Source organism: Scyliorhinus torazame, chromosome 15, assembly GCF_047496885.1.
Source record: "Scyliorhinus torazame isolate Kashiwa2021f chromosome 15, sScyTor2.1, whole genome shotgun sequence".
Classification (NCBI taxonomy): domain Eukaryota; kingdom Metazoa; phylum Chordata; class Chondrichthyes; order Carcharhiniformes; family Scyliorhinidae; genus Scyliorhinus; species Scyliorhinus torazame.
In genome coordinates, this window is record NC_092721.1 from 147,355,466 (window position 1) to 147,368,952 (window position 13,487).

The following is a 13,487-nucleotide window of genomic DNA, read 5'->3' on the forward strand; positions in this document are numbered from 1 at the left end:
TGTGATAAATACTAGGATACTGTATGAACTCTCTACTATTCTTCGAACAATGCCATGGGATCTTTCATATTAATCCAAGAGTATACATGGGGCTTGGTTTAAGATGTCGAGGGAATACCCCCATCCCTATCAGCCTCTACAGCATCTTGGACACAAATGCTCCCGCATCCGACCCCTCCACACCTTCGGTGAATGAAATGAAATGAAAGTCGTTTATTGTCACAAGTAGGCTTCAAATGAAGTTACTGTGAAAAGCCCCTAGTCGCCACATTCCGGCGCCTGTTCGGGGAGGCTGTTACGGGAATCGAACCGTGCTGCTGGCCTGCCTTGGTCTGCTTTCAATGCCAGCGATTTAGCCCTGTGCTAAACAGCCCACAATTCTCAAGTTCTGTCTCCTGGACCTGTATTCTAGGTCTTCCAGCCTCTTCTGCCACTTCTTGTGGAGGTCATCCTGCGCCTCCACCTTAAGGGCCAATATGACCATTTCGTCCTCATGGTCGGATAGCTTTTTCCCCATCTCCTTAATCGCTTTCCCTTGTGTCGCCTGAGTTGCGATCATTTGGCCTATTGATGCCTTCATCGGGGCCAGCATGTCCTTTTTAAGATCAGCAAAGCAGCCCCTAAGGAACTCCTGTTGCTCCTGTGACCACTGCGGCCATGCACCCTGGTCTATACCGGCCGCCATGTCGTGCCTCTGCACCCACTTCTGTCTGTTGCGACTTAAACTCTTCACCCGGCCACTCCTGGTCCAGCTATCCATACAACAGAGTGGGAATCCTTTTGGCAGTGTTCGTTTCACCAATCTGCCCCAAAAGGTCCATGAAAACTCCTGAAAAAAGGTCTGAGAGTCCGTTCCAGATGGGAGCTGCCGAATGCGCGACCTACTCCTCCATGGCCGCCACCGGAAGTCGAGAGACTTTCTTCTTTGTGCCCGGAAAATACGGAGGCATAGGATTCAGGGTGATTTAGCAGTTTGGATCAGAAATTGGCGAGCTGGAAGAAGACAAAGGGTGGTGGTTGATGGGAAATGTTCAGACTGGAGTCCAGTAACTAGTGGTGTACCACAAGGATCTGTTTTGGGCCACTTGGGGTGGAGTATAGTGAGAGCCTTTTTCCTCGGATGATGATGTCTAGCACGAGGGGACATAACTAAATTGAGGGGAAATATAGGACAGATGTCAGAGGTAGTACTTGTAGTACAGAGGTAGTAACAAGAAATACTTGTTAGGAAGGAAGATGTGTTGGGCATTTTGAAAAACTTGAGGATAGGCAAGTCCCCCGGGCCTGACGGGATATATCCAAGGATTCTATGGGAAGGAAGAGATGAAATTGCAGAGCCGTTGGCAATGATCTTTTCGTCCTCACTGTCAACAGGGGTGGTACCAGGGGATTGGAGAGTGGCGAATGTCGTGCCCCTGTTCAAAAAAGGGACTAGGGATAACCCTGGGAATTACAGGCCAGTTAGTCTTACTTCGGTGGTAGGCAAAGTAATGGAAAGGATACCGAAGGATAGGATTTCTGAGCATCTGGAAAGACACTGCTTGATTAGGGATAGTCAGCACGGATTTGTGAGGGGTAGGTCTTGCCTTACAAGTCTTATTGAATTCTTTGAGGAGGTGACCAAGCATGTGGATGAAGGTAAAGCAGTGGATGTAGTGTACATGGATTTTAGTAAGGCATTTCATGAGGTTCCCCATGGTAGGCTAATGCAGAAAGTAAGGAGGCATGGGATAGTGGGAAAGTTGGCCAGTTGGATAACGAACTGGCTAACCGATAGAAGTCAGAGAGTGGTGGTGGATGGCAAATATTCAGCCTGGATCCCAGTTACCAGTGGCGTGCCGCAGGGATCAGTTCTGGGTCCTCTGCTGTTTGTGATTTTCATTAATGACTTGGATGAGGGAGTTGAAGGGTGGGTCAGTAAATTTGCAGACGATACGAGGATTGGTGGAGTTGTGGATAGTAAGGAGGGCTGTTGTCGGCTGCAAAGAGACATAGATAGGATGCAGAGCTGGGCTGAGAAGTGGCAGATGGAGTTTAACCCTGAAAAGTGTGAGGTTGTCCATTTTGGAAGGACAAATATGAATGCGGAATACAGGGTTAACGGTAGAGTTCTTGGCAATGTGGAGGAGCAGCGAGATCTTGGGGTCTATGTTCATTCATCTTTGAAAGTTGCCACTCAAGTGGATAGAGCTGTGAAGAAGGCCTATGGTGTGCTCGCGTTCATTAACAGAGGGATTGAATTTAAGAGCCGTGAGGTGATGATGCAGCTGTACAAAACTTTGGTAAGGCCACATTTGGAGTACTGTGTACAGTTCTGGTCGCCTCATTTTAGGAAGGATGTGGAAGCTTTGGAAAAGGTGCAAAGAAGATTTACCAGGATGATGCCTGGAATGGAGAGTAGGTCTTACGAGGAAAGGTTGAGGGTGCTAGGCCTTTTCTCATTAGAACGGAGAAGGATGAGGGGCGACTTGGTAGAGGTTTATAAGATGATCAGGGGAATAGATAGAGTAGACAGTCAGAGACCTTTTTCCCCGGGTGGAACAAACCATTACAAGGGGACATAAATTTAAGGTGAAAGGTGGAAGATATAGGAGGGATATCAGAGGTAGGTTCTTTACCCAGAGAGTAGTGGGGGCATGGAATGCACTGCCTGTGGAAGTAGTTGAGTCGGAAACATTAGGGACCTTCAAGCAGCTATTGGATAGGTACATGGATTACGGTAAAATGATATAGTGTAGATTTATTTGTTCTTAAGGGCAGCACGGTAGCATTGTGGATAGCACAATTGCTTCGTGGCTCCGGGGTCCCGGGTTTGGTTCCGGCTTGGGTCGCTGTCTGTGCGGAGTGTGCGCATCCTCCCCGTGTCTGCGTGGATTTCCTCCCGGGTGCTCCGGTTTCCTCCCACGGTCCAGGGATGTGCGGGTTGGGTGAATTGGCCAATGATGAGTTGCCCTTAATGTCCAAAATTGCCCTTGGTGTTGGGTGGAGGTGTTGAGTTTGGGTAGGGTGCTCTTTCCAAGAGCCGGTGCAGACTCAAAGGGCCGAATGGCCTCCTTCTGCACTGTAAATTCAATGAAAATCTATGATTAATCTAGGACAAAGGTTCGGCACAACATCGTGGGCTGAAGGGCCTGTTCTGTGCTGTATTTTCTATGTTCTATGTTCTATGTCCTTTGAAAGACAGTGGGCACGATTTAACAAAAAGGGAACAAAGTCCCACAGTGAGCGTGTTTAGCTGCATGTTTCCCGGAGCGCGCAGCGCCAAGAAATCGCCACCTGCAATAGATAAGAGGGCTGAGCAGGAGGCTGCAGATGGCCCCGTTTCGTGCACTGAGGAGCTCTGTTTGCCGGAACTCCTCAGTGCAGTGAGAGACATTTTTAAATGGTGTTCCAATCTCTGCCGCCCCCAATGTGACTCCCAACCCCTCCCAAGCCCCAACGCATTGGGAGGATCCCCCTGCCCCAACACCTGTGCAGGGCACCTCTGGCCCAATCGCCAGGGCACAATAAATGTCAGCTTGGCACACTGCTGGTGTCTACCTGGCACCCTGGCAGTGCCCGACAGTTGGCAGTGCCACCTGGGCACCTTGGCAGTGCCAGGCTGACACCCAGGTGGCACTGCCAGGGTGCTAGGCTGGCAGTGCCAGGTTGGCCAAGGGGCATGCACCTAGGGGCCTCTGCATCCCTGGAGACCCCCACGAGTGCCGTTCCGTCTAGTCCCCATTTGTGGAGACCAGTACCAAACGGCGCTTGCCCAAGGTCTTCAAGGTGAAGGAGATATATTCCATGCCTCAGGTAACTCAGGAATCTTCACATTAAAGTGAGACTAGCTGCCTCGCTTTAATATGCAGATTTGCTAAAATGTGATCCTGCCCACAATGTTAGATCTCGCGAGGCATTGTGAGCCAGGTAGATTCTGAGAGCGGGTTCCCCGGCTTTAATCGTCCATGCTGAGTCACAGTGAGCTGCTTTTCGGGTGCAGCATGGCTGTTGGATCGCGTCCTCCCAAGGTGCAGCGTCTCTGGAATGCCCCAGGGAACTATGTTGGGACCTTTACTTTCCTTGACATACACAAAAAACCTGACCAACAAGTTAAAAGGCAGGGTGTGACTATTTGCAGATGACCTTGGTTTACCATCAGGAAAAACTCAAGAACCTATTACTTCACTTCAAGATGATCTTCTGAAATTGGGAAAATGGCAGGACCAATCGAGTTGGGGAAGAAAATGCCATGTCATGTGCATCACCAACAAAAAGGATCCACAGATACATTTAAGCTCTGCAATCAAATTCTCCAACAGATACACAACAATACCTATGGGTTCATCTTAAAAACAATCTTCAATGGGGGATTCCACATTCAGCAGATAACACCCAGAGCAAACAGGGTGTTGGATTTCTGAGGAAGAATCTTTGGGATAATAACTAAAAAGCCGCATCACTTGAAACCTTCAAGATCCATCTTTAGATTATTTCCATTTAAAAGTTTTCAGTGTCAAGACTACCATCTCAAAAGGTCATGTCTGCTTTAGCTAGCACTATCAATATAAATTTGGCAGAATATGAATAATAGTCTGTGGTGCTGACACAGCTAAAGCAGAAACAAAAGCAGCACTCTCCCTCTGTATTGCACTGGTGCATCAGCCTAGACTATGTGGCTACATCTCTACAATGGGGTTGGAATCAGTGACCTTCTGACTCAGAAGTCAGCTGTGGCTCAGTGTTAGCATCTCTAGCATCTGAGTCAGAAAGTTGTGGGGAAGGCTGAGCCATTGGAGATGTTAGGAGGGGTGATCAAAAGCTCAGTTAAACTGGATAGTTTTCAAGGGAAGGGAGGTGGAGGATGAGACAAAGTGGAATCAAGATGGCTGATGGTTTGGCTATCAATGGTGGGGTAAAAGCAATAGAAAGAATGACAGACAAGCTTGCATTTATATAGTGCTTTGTACAATCACTGGATGTCTCAAAGAGCTTTTCAATCAATGTATTACTTTTTGAAGTGTAGTCACTGTTGTAATTTAGGAATAATGGTTGCGGCACGGTAGCACAGTGGGTAGCACTGTTGCTTCACTGCACCAGGGTCCCAGGTTCGATTCCCGCTTGGGTCACTGTGCAAAGTCTGCACGTTCTCCCTGTGTCTGCATGGGTTTCCTCTGGGTGCTCCGGTTTCCTCCCACAAGTCGCAAATGATGTGCTGTTCGGTGAATTGGACATCCTGAATTCTCCCTCAATGTACCCAAACAGACACCAGAGTCTGGCGACTAGGGGATTTTCACAGTAACTTCATTGCAGTGGTAATGTAAACCTACTTGTGACAATGATAAAAATTATTAATTTTTTTTAAAGTTACGCACAGCAAGCTATCACATACAACAATGTGATAATGAATAGATATTCTGTTTCTGTGATATTGATTTAGGGATAAATATTGATCAGGACCCGGGGGTAACTCCTCCGCTCTTCTTTGAAATAGTGCCATGAGATCTTTTACATTCACCTGAGCAGGCAGATGGGGCCTCGGTTTAACACCTCATCTGAAAGATGGCACCTCTAACAGTGCAGTGCTCCTTCAGTATTGTACTAGAACAGAGAACATAGAACATTAAAGCGCAGTACAGGCCCTTCGGCCCTCGATGTTACGCCGACCTGTGAAACCACTCTAAAGCCCATCTACACTATTCCCTTATCGTCCATATGTCTATCCAATGACCATTTGAATGCCCTTAGTGTTGGCGAGTCCACTACTGTTGCAGGATGGCATTCCACACCCTTACTACTCTCTGAGTAAAGAACCTACCTCTGACATCTGAATTATATCTATGTAACCTCAATTTAAAGCTATGTCCCTTCGTGCTAGACATCACCATCCGAGGAAAAAGGCTATCACTGTCCATCCTATCCAATCCTCTGATCATCTTGTATGCCTCAGTTAAGTCACCTCTTAACCTTCTTCTCTCCAACGAAAACAGCCTCAAGTCCCTCAGCCTTTCCTCATAAGATCTTCCCTCCATACCAGGCAACATTCTGGTAAATCTCCTCTGCACCCTTTCCAATGCTTCCACATCCTTCCTATAATGCGGCGACCAGAATTGCACGCAATACTCCAAATGCGGCCGCAACAGAGTTTTGTACAGCTGCAACATGACCTCATGGCTCCGAAACTCAATCCCTCTACCAATAAAAGCTAACACACCGTACGCCTTCTTAACAACCCTCTCAACCTGGGTGGCAACTTTCAGGGATCTATGTACATGGACACCAAGATCTCTCTGCTCATCACACTGCCAAGAATCTTACCATTAGCCCAGTACTCTGTCTTCCTGTTATTCCTTCCAAAATGAATCACCTCACACTTTTCTGCATTAAACTCCATTTGCCACCTCTCAGCCCTGTATCTATGTCCTTATCTATGTCCCTCTGTAACTTGTAACATCCTTCCGCACTGTCCACAACTCCACCGACTTTAGTGTCATCTGCAAATTTACTCACCCATCCTTCTACGCCCTCCTCCAGGTCATTTATAAAAATGACAAACAGCAGGGGCCCCAAAACAGATCCTTGTGGTGCACCACTAGTAACTGGACTCCAGTCTGAACATTTCCCATCAACCACCACCCTTTGTCTTCTTCCAGCTAGCCAATTTCTGATCCAAACTGCTAAATCACCCTGAATCCCATGCCTCCGTATTTTCTGCAGTAGCCTACCGTGGGGAACCTTATCAAACGCTTTACTGAAATCCATTTCCACCACATCAACTGCTTTACCCTCATCCACCTGTTTGGTCACCTTCTCAAAGAACTCAATAAGGTTTGTGAGGCACGGCCTACCCTTCACAAAACCGCGTTGACTATCTCTAATCAAATTATTCCTTTCCAGATGATTATACATCCTATCTCTTATAAACCTTTCCAAGATTTTGCCCACAACAGAAGTAAGGCTCACTGGTCTATAGTTACCGGGGTTGTCCCTACTCCCCTTCTTGAACAAGTGGACAACATTTGCTATCCTCCAGTCTTCTGGCACTATTCCTGGAGACAAAGATGACTTAAAGATCAAAGCCAAATGCTCAGCAATCTCCTCCCGAGCTTCCCAGAGAATCCGAGGATAAATCACATCCGGCACAGGGGACTTATCTATTTTGACACTTTCCAGAATTGCGAACACCTCCTCCTTATGAACCTCAAGCCCTTCCGGTCTAGTAGCCTGAATCTCAGTATTCTCCTTGACAACATTGTCTTTTTCCTGTGAAAACTGACGAAAAATATTCATTTAGCAGCTCTCCTATCTCCTCAGACTCCAAGCACAACTTCCCACAACTGTCCTTGACTGGCCCTACTCTTACCCTAGTCATTTGTTTATTCCTGACATAGCTATAGAAAGCTTTAGGATTATCCTTGATCCTACCTGCCACAGACTTCTCATGTCCAGCTTCGACTTTTGTACTTGAGCCCTAAACTTCTGTGACTCAGAAGGTTAGAAGGGAAATTGGGAGATGCAGATAGAGTCTGGTCAAGGTTCAACTTGGTGTTAAGGGCTCTACTATCATTGTGGTAATTTGAAGAGGTTAGGGATGGCTTCAGTAAGGGACAGGATGTTGCAACATGTGCCTCACTAGTCAGTCAGAGCTAGATCCCAATATGAATCATTCACAATGACACTACAAACAATAAACAAAGATGGACAGATAAAGACTCTCTGGTCTATCCAGCCTGCCTTGCACAATTTCAATACGTTGCATAATATATACTTCCCACCCCATCTGAAACCATGTGATCGCCTGGGCGAGGCCAGAAAAAATACAAACCCAGGGCAAATTGGGAAAAAGAAATTCCTGCCCAACCCATCTACATGATCAAAACTCTCCAAAAGTTTGAGTCATATCTAGAAGAAAAAAAGAGTTGTGGTTGTTGTAGGTCAAATCATCTCACCTACAGGACATCACAACAGGAGTTCCTCAAAGTAGTGTCCTAGGCCGAATTATTTTCTGCTGCTTCATTAATGATTTTTCCTCCCAAGTAAAGTCAGAAGTGGGGATGTTTAGGGCGGCACGGTCACGCAGTGGTTAACACTGCTGCTTCACGGCGCTTAGGACCCAGGTTCGATCCTGGCCCCGGGTCACTGTCCGTGTGGAGTTTGCACATTCTCCCCGTGTCTGCGTGGGTCTCGCCCCACAATCCAAAAGGATGTGGAGGGTGGAAAAAAAAGAATTGGGTACTCTAAATGTTTTTAAAATGGGGATGTTTACTGATGATTGCACAATGTTCAGTACTGTTCACAACTCCACAGATAATGAAGCAGTCTGTGCCTGCATGCAGCAAAACCTGAGCAACATTTAGGCATGGGCACCTAATATTCGCTTCACACAAGTACCAGACAATGGTCATCTCCAACAAGAGAGAATCTTAGCATCTCCCTTTGAATTTCAACAATATCACCATTACTGAAACCCTCCACCATCATCGTCCTGGGGGTTACCATTGATCAGAAATTTACTTAGACCATGTAAATATTCTGGATACAAGAACTGATCGAATAACTCATCTCCTGACTTCCCAAAGCCTGTCCCATCATTTACAAGGCACAAGTCAGGAATGTGATGGAACACTCTCCACTTTCCTGGATGAGTGGAGCTTCAATAACACTCGAGAGGCTTGACACCATCTAGGACAAAGCAACTCACTTAATGAGCAACAAATGCTGGCCTCACATCCCAACAACAAATTAAAAAAGATCACTCTAGTGTAGAATTCCCTAAAGTACTGAAATGATGTCACCCAAACCAGAAGCAGGTCCAAGTCCTTGCTTGAAGTAATTCAGCGAATTGGCATCCAGCACCCGAGAAGGCGGCCTGCTCATGGGATCGAATATTCTCAAGGAAAAGAACCTCCTCCTGACATGTAACCTAGATTTCTACATCTTAAAATTGTGATCACTTTGACCCCATGAACTAGGTTATGATTCTCAACTTTTCTAACTCATTTTAATAACTAAGATGCTGTATACTGGGAATATGGGAAAAGACTCAATATCACCTATCATGTGAGAAGACCAAAATGGGACACAGTGGCCAAGCGAGGCCTGGCCAATGTTTCACACAAAGACAAATGAACATCCTCGTCTCATACTTAATTGTGATATAAATTGTGGTATAATTGTTATATAAATGCATCCAACATCCTGTTTGGTCTAACTATCACTTTGTGTTATTGCTTATGCACCTTTGGAGACCTGTACGCTCGAATCTCTTTTTTGCCACTTTTCCCTGAAGGGTACAAGAATGTTATGCACTTGTCCTGCTCTCATACATAACACTGCACCAAATTATACATGGTTTGCCAGTCATGAGTCCAATCTCCCAAAACATTAAGATTTACCTGAAGTAGCGAGCATCATCTGTAGTTCTAATAACTTGCATAGCTCTTAGTATCATCTACACATTGCAGATGGTGCCCTCTACATCTACATCCAGACAATTAATGAAAATAGTAAAGATCATACATACATACATCCCAACATTGAATCCTGTGGAACACCACTGGTGACTGGTCTTCATATAGATCCAAATCTATGCAGAGCTACTTTTCTCTTAAACCTTGCCAATTTTCAATACAGCTCAATATATTGTCACTAATACTATTGCCACTAATACTAGAGGCTTTAATCTTACATACGAACATATGAATTAGAAACAGAAGTACGCCACTCAGCCCCTCAAAACTGCTCCACCATTCAATATGACCATGGCTGATCTAATTTTAACCTCAATTTCACATTCTTGCTTACCCCAATAACCTTTCATCCCCTTGCTTATCAGGAATCTATCTAGCTCGGTCTTAAAAATATTCAAAGATTTTGCCTCAACATCTTTTGAGGAAGAGAATTTCAGACTCTCACAACTCTCTGAGAAAATAGGCGTGAATCAGCGGCCTGGCCTGAATTGGTGAAGCAACAAAGCCGTTGAATCTCGCGACAGGCCTCTTGCGAGATTTGCGATGCTCCAAATGCCTTGCAAGATTTAATGAGATCTCATGAGACGCCGTGGCCCTCAATGGGCGAGATCCAGATAAGCATATTTAAATGAGCCTAATATGTCTATGCCGATTCTCCTGGTGCCCAGGAACTTATGGCCTCGCCTGGGAGACCTCACCATGGCGCTGTTAAGCACTGGCTTCCACAAGCAACGACACCCTGAGGGGGGGGGGGGGGGGGGGGGGGGAGAGAAACAGTGTTGTTCAATCCATTAGAGGCCCCTGGGTAGTCTGGCATTCCTGTTGGCACCTGGGAAGGGAACCATTAGCATGGCACCTTCACACTGCCACCCAGGGACCCCGGCAGTGTCAAGGGGCCAGGCTGCACGTGCCAGGGATTAGGCCCTGGGGTGCCTTGCACTTAAAGAGATGGGGTGAGGGGGGGCTCGAGGATCCCCTGAGGAATTAGTTGGGGGTTTTGTGGGGCGGGGGTGGGGGGCATCCAGAGGCTGCGGTGTAGTGGCTGAGGGAGTCTGAAAGATTAGTGCAGAGGGCTACACGATGGCGCAAGTGGTTCGCACGGTTGCCTCATGGCGCTGAGGTCCCAGGTTCAATCCCGGCTCTGAGTCACTGTCCGTGTGGTGTTTGCACATTCTCCCCGTGTTTGCGTGGGTTTCACCCCCACAACCCAAAAGATGTGCAGGGTAGGTGGATTGGCCACAAAATTGCCCCTTAATTGGAAAAAATTGATTGGATACTCTAAATTTTTTTTTTAAAGAAAGAAAGATTAGTGCAGGAAATGAGCAAAAATGTGGCCTTGGTGGGGTGTTCCTTGCCAAGGCCAAAGAAAACAGCAAAGTCCCGTTAAATAATTTGATGTTTCTTGGTGCTGCGCCAAAACAAATCCTGCTAAATGCACCCAAAACAGGACTCTGTTTTTGTCCCGTTGAATCCCGCCCAATATATTTCTCTGTCCTAAATGGGTAACTCTTTAACTTAAATATTGGCCCCTAGTTCTAGATTCTCTCACAAGAGGAAACGCCTTTCCACATCCACCTTGTCAAGTCCCCTCAGGGTCTTGTATGTTTCAATCAAGTCACCTCTTACTCTTCTAAGCTCCAATGGATACAAGCCTAGCCTGTCCAGCCTTTACTCATAAGACAACCTGCTCATTCCAGATTTTAATCAAGAAAATCTTCTGAGCTGCTTCAAATGCATTTACACCTTTCCTTAAATATGGAGATCAATACTGTACACAGTACTTTAGATGTGGTCTCACCAATACCCCGTATAAGTGAAACATACCCTCCATGCTTTTGTATTCAATTCCCCTCACAATAAACAATAACATTCTATTACCATCTGCCTACTAGTCTTTTGCAATTCATGCAAATGGACACTCCGATTCCTCTGCATCTCAGAGCTCTGCAGTCTCTCACCATTTAGATAATATGCTTCATTTTTCAATTTGTCCTGCCAGAATGGATAATTGCACATTTTCCTGAAATATGCTCCATTTGCCAGACTTTGCCCACTCACTTAACCTATTTATATCCTTCTGCAGCCTCTTTATCTCATCAGTACTTACTTTACCTCGATTTGTGTCATCAACAAATTTAACAACCATACCACTGCTCCTCTTCATCCAAGTTATTTATTTACATAAAAGCATTCTGGAAATCTAAGTAGACAATGTCTTCTGGCCTTCTCTCATCCACCAATTTCATAACTTATTCAAAAAAAAAATCCAATTAAATTTTAAGACCCTAATATATCCCTCTCTAGCCAAACATGGATATGCGGATTTCCTCAAGCATATAATAATAACAGAATAACCTTTATTGCCACAAGTAGGCTTACATTAACACTGCAATGAAGTTACTGTGAAAAGTTCCTAGTCGCCACATTCTGGCGCCTGTTCGGGTACATAGAGGGAGAATTCAGAATGTCCAAATTACCTAACAGCACGTCTTTAGGGACTTGTGGGAGGAAACCGGAGCACCCGGAGGGAACCCTTGCAGACACAGGGAGAATGTACAGACTGCGCACAGACAGTGACTCAAGCCGGGAATCGAACCTGGGACCATGGTATTCTTCCTATTTGTGACATCAAACTAATGGGCCGATAGTTACTTGGGTCTGTCTTTTAGCCTCCTTCCAGTCCATCGGAACCATTCCAGAGTGTGGTGAACTATGAAAACTGGCACTCACACAGCAGTTCTGACATATGCAGCAAATCCTTTGTAATCTGTTCTTGAACATTCTTCTGTGCAGTCTTCCACAGCTTCCTAACTCCTCACATAACTGAAAAGCTTTTCCCATTACTTCCAAAAATATCTATTTTCCAAAACCTTTCAGCTGATTTAACAGCCTTTGTTTTATTCAGCTGTTCCATATACTCAACTCTGTTCAGTTAAGTATTATATGCATTTAATTTATAAAAACATCTTATTTGCTTTTGTACATGACCATGGCTTTTTCATATTTTACTTCTTTCTTTCGATTTTGGATACATAGTGGTTTTCCACATTCTTTATTCCTGTTCTTAAAACCTTTCCATTTGTATTCTACATCGGCCTCATTGCCACAAGGTCAGGTTAGTCACCCTCATTTTAAATAAATTTGCACTTCAGAAATCTGGAGCAAGTTGCAAACTCTCAGTATCTTTAGTCTGTTCCTCTAATAAAAATATTGGGAAGATCAAAGTCATTGTCTTCAGCTGTCTTCACTCTGTCCCAAGGACACCAACTCCATCCTTCTTACTGGCCACTGTCCGAGGCTCAACCAGACTCTTCACAACCTTGGTGTCATATTTGATACTGAGGTAAGCTTTCAATCATTAGGACTGTTTGTTTCTACCTCCATGGTGTCACATTTTGTCCCTGTCTTAGATGCCTAACATGGGTCCTTCACAGAAAGCTCAGAGAGGCAGTGAAGAATAATAATAGTCTTTATTAGTGTTACAAGTAGGCTTACATTAACACTGCAAATGAAGTTACTGTGAAAATCCCCGAGTCACCACACTCCTGTTCGGGTACACTGAGAGAGAATTCAGAATGTCCAATTCACCTAACAAACACGTCTTTCGGGACTTGTGGGAGGAAACCGGAGCACCCAGAGGAAACCCACACAGACACTGGGAGAACGGGCAGACACCGCACAGACAGTGACCCAAACAAGAATCGAACCTGGGACCCTGGGGCTGTGAAGCAATAGTGCTAACCACTGTGCTACCATGCCGCCCATAAGGAAGGCTGAGTAGCACTGATGGTATTGGGGTAAAAAAGTGATGGAGGTGATGAAAGGTGGCATAGGTGGCAAGGGGAAGTGGCACAGGAAAAAAGGATCCGAGAGAGCCAAACAAAGCAGAGTCCCAGAACAAAACTTTCAAATATTAAAAGTAGCACAAAGTTTTTCAAATTGTTGCCACCAGCACAGATCCTATTGGGTAGGGACAATTGGTTACCCCATGGATCTTGGAGAATGAGGTCCCTCAAAAAGGGGATGGGTCAATCGTTA

The 13,487-nt window shown here is 45.5% G+C and overlaps 1 protein-coding gene across 4 annotated transcripts in view; it reads right to left on the reverse strand.

Annotated features, from left to right (window-relative positions):
* atp8a2 (ATPase phospholipid transporting 8A2) overlaps window positions 1-13,487 on the reverse strand; it is an 890,601-nt gene that overhangs the window by 26,435 nt on the left and 850,679 nt on the right. The window lies entirely within an intron of this gene.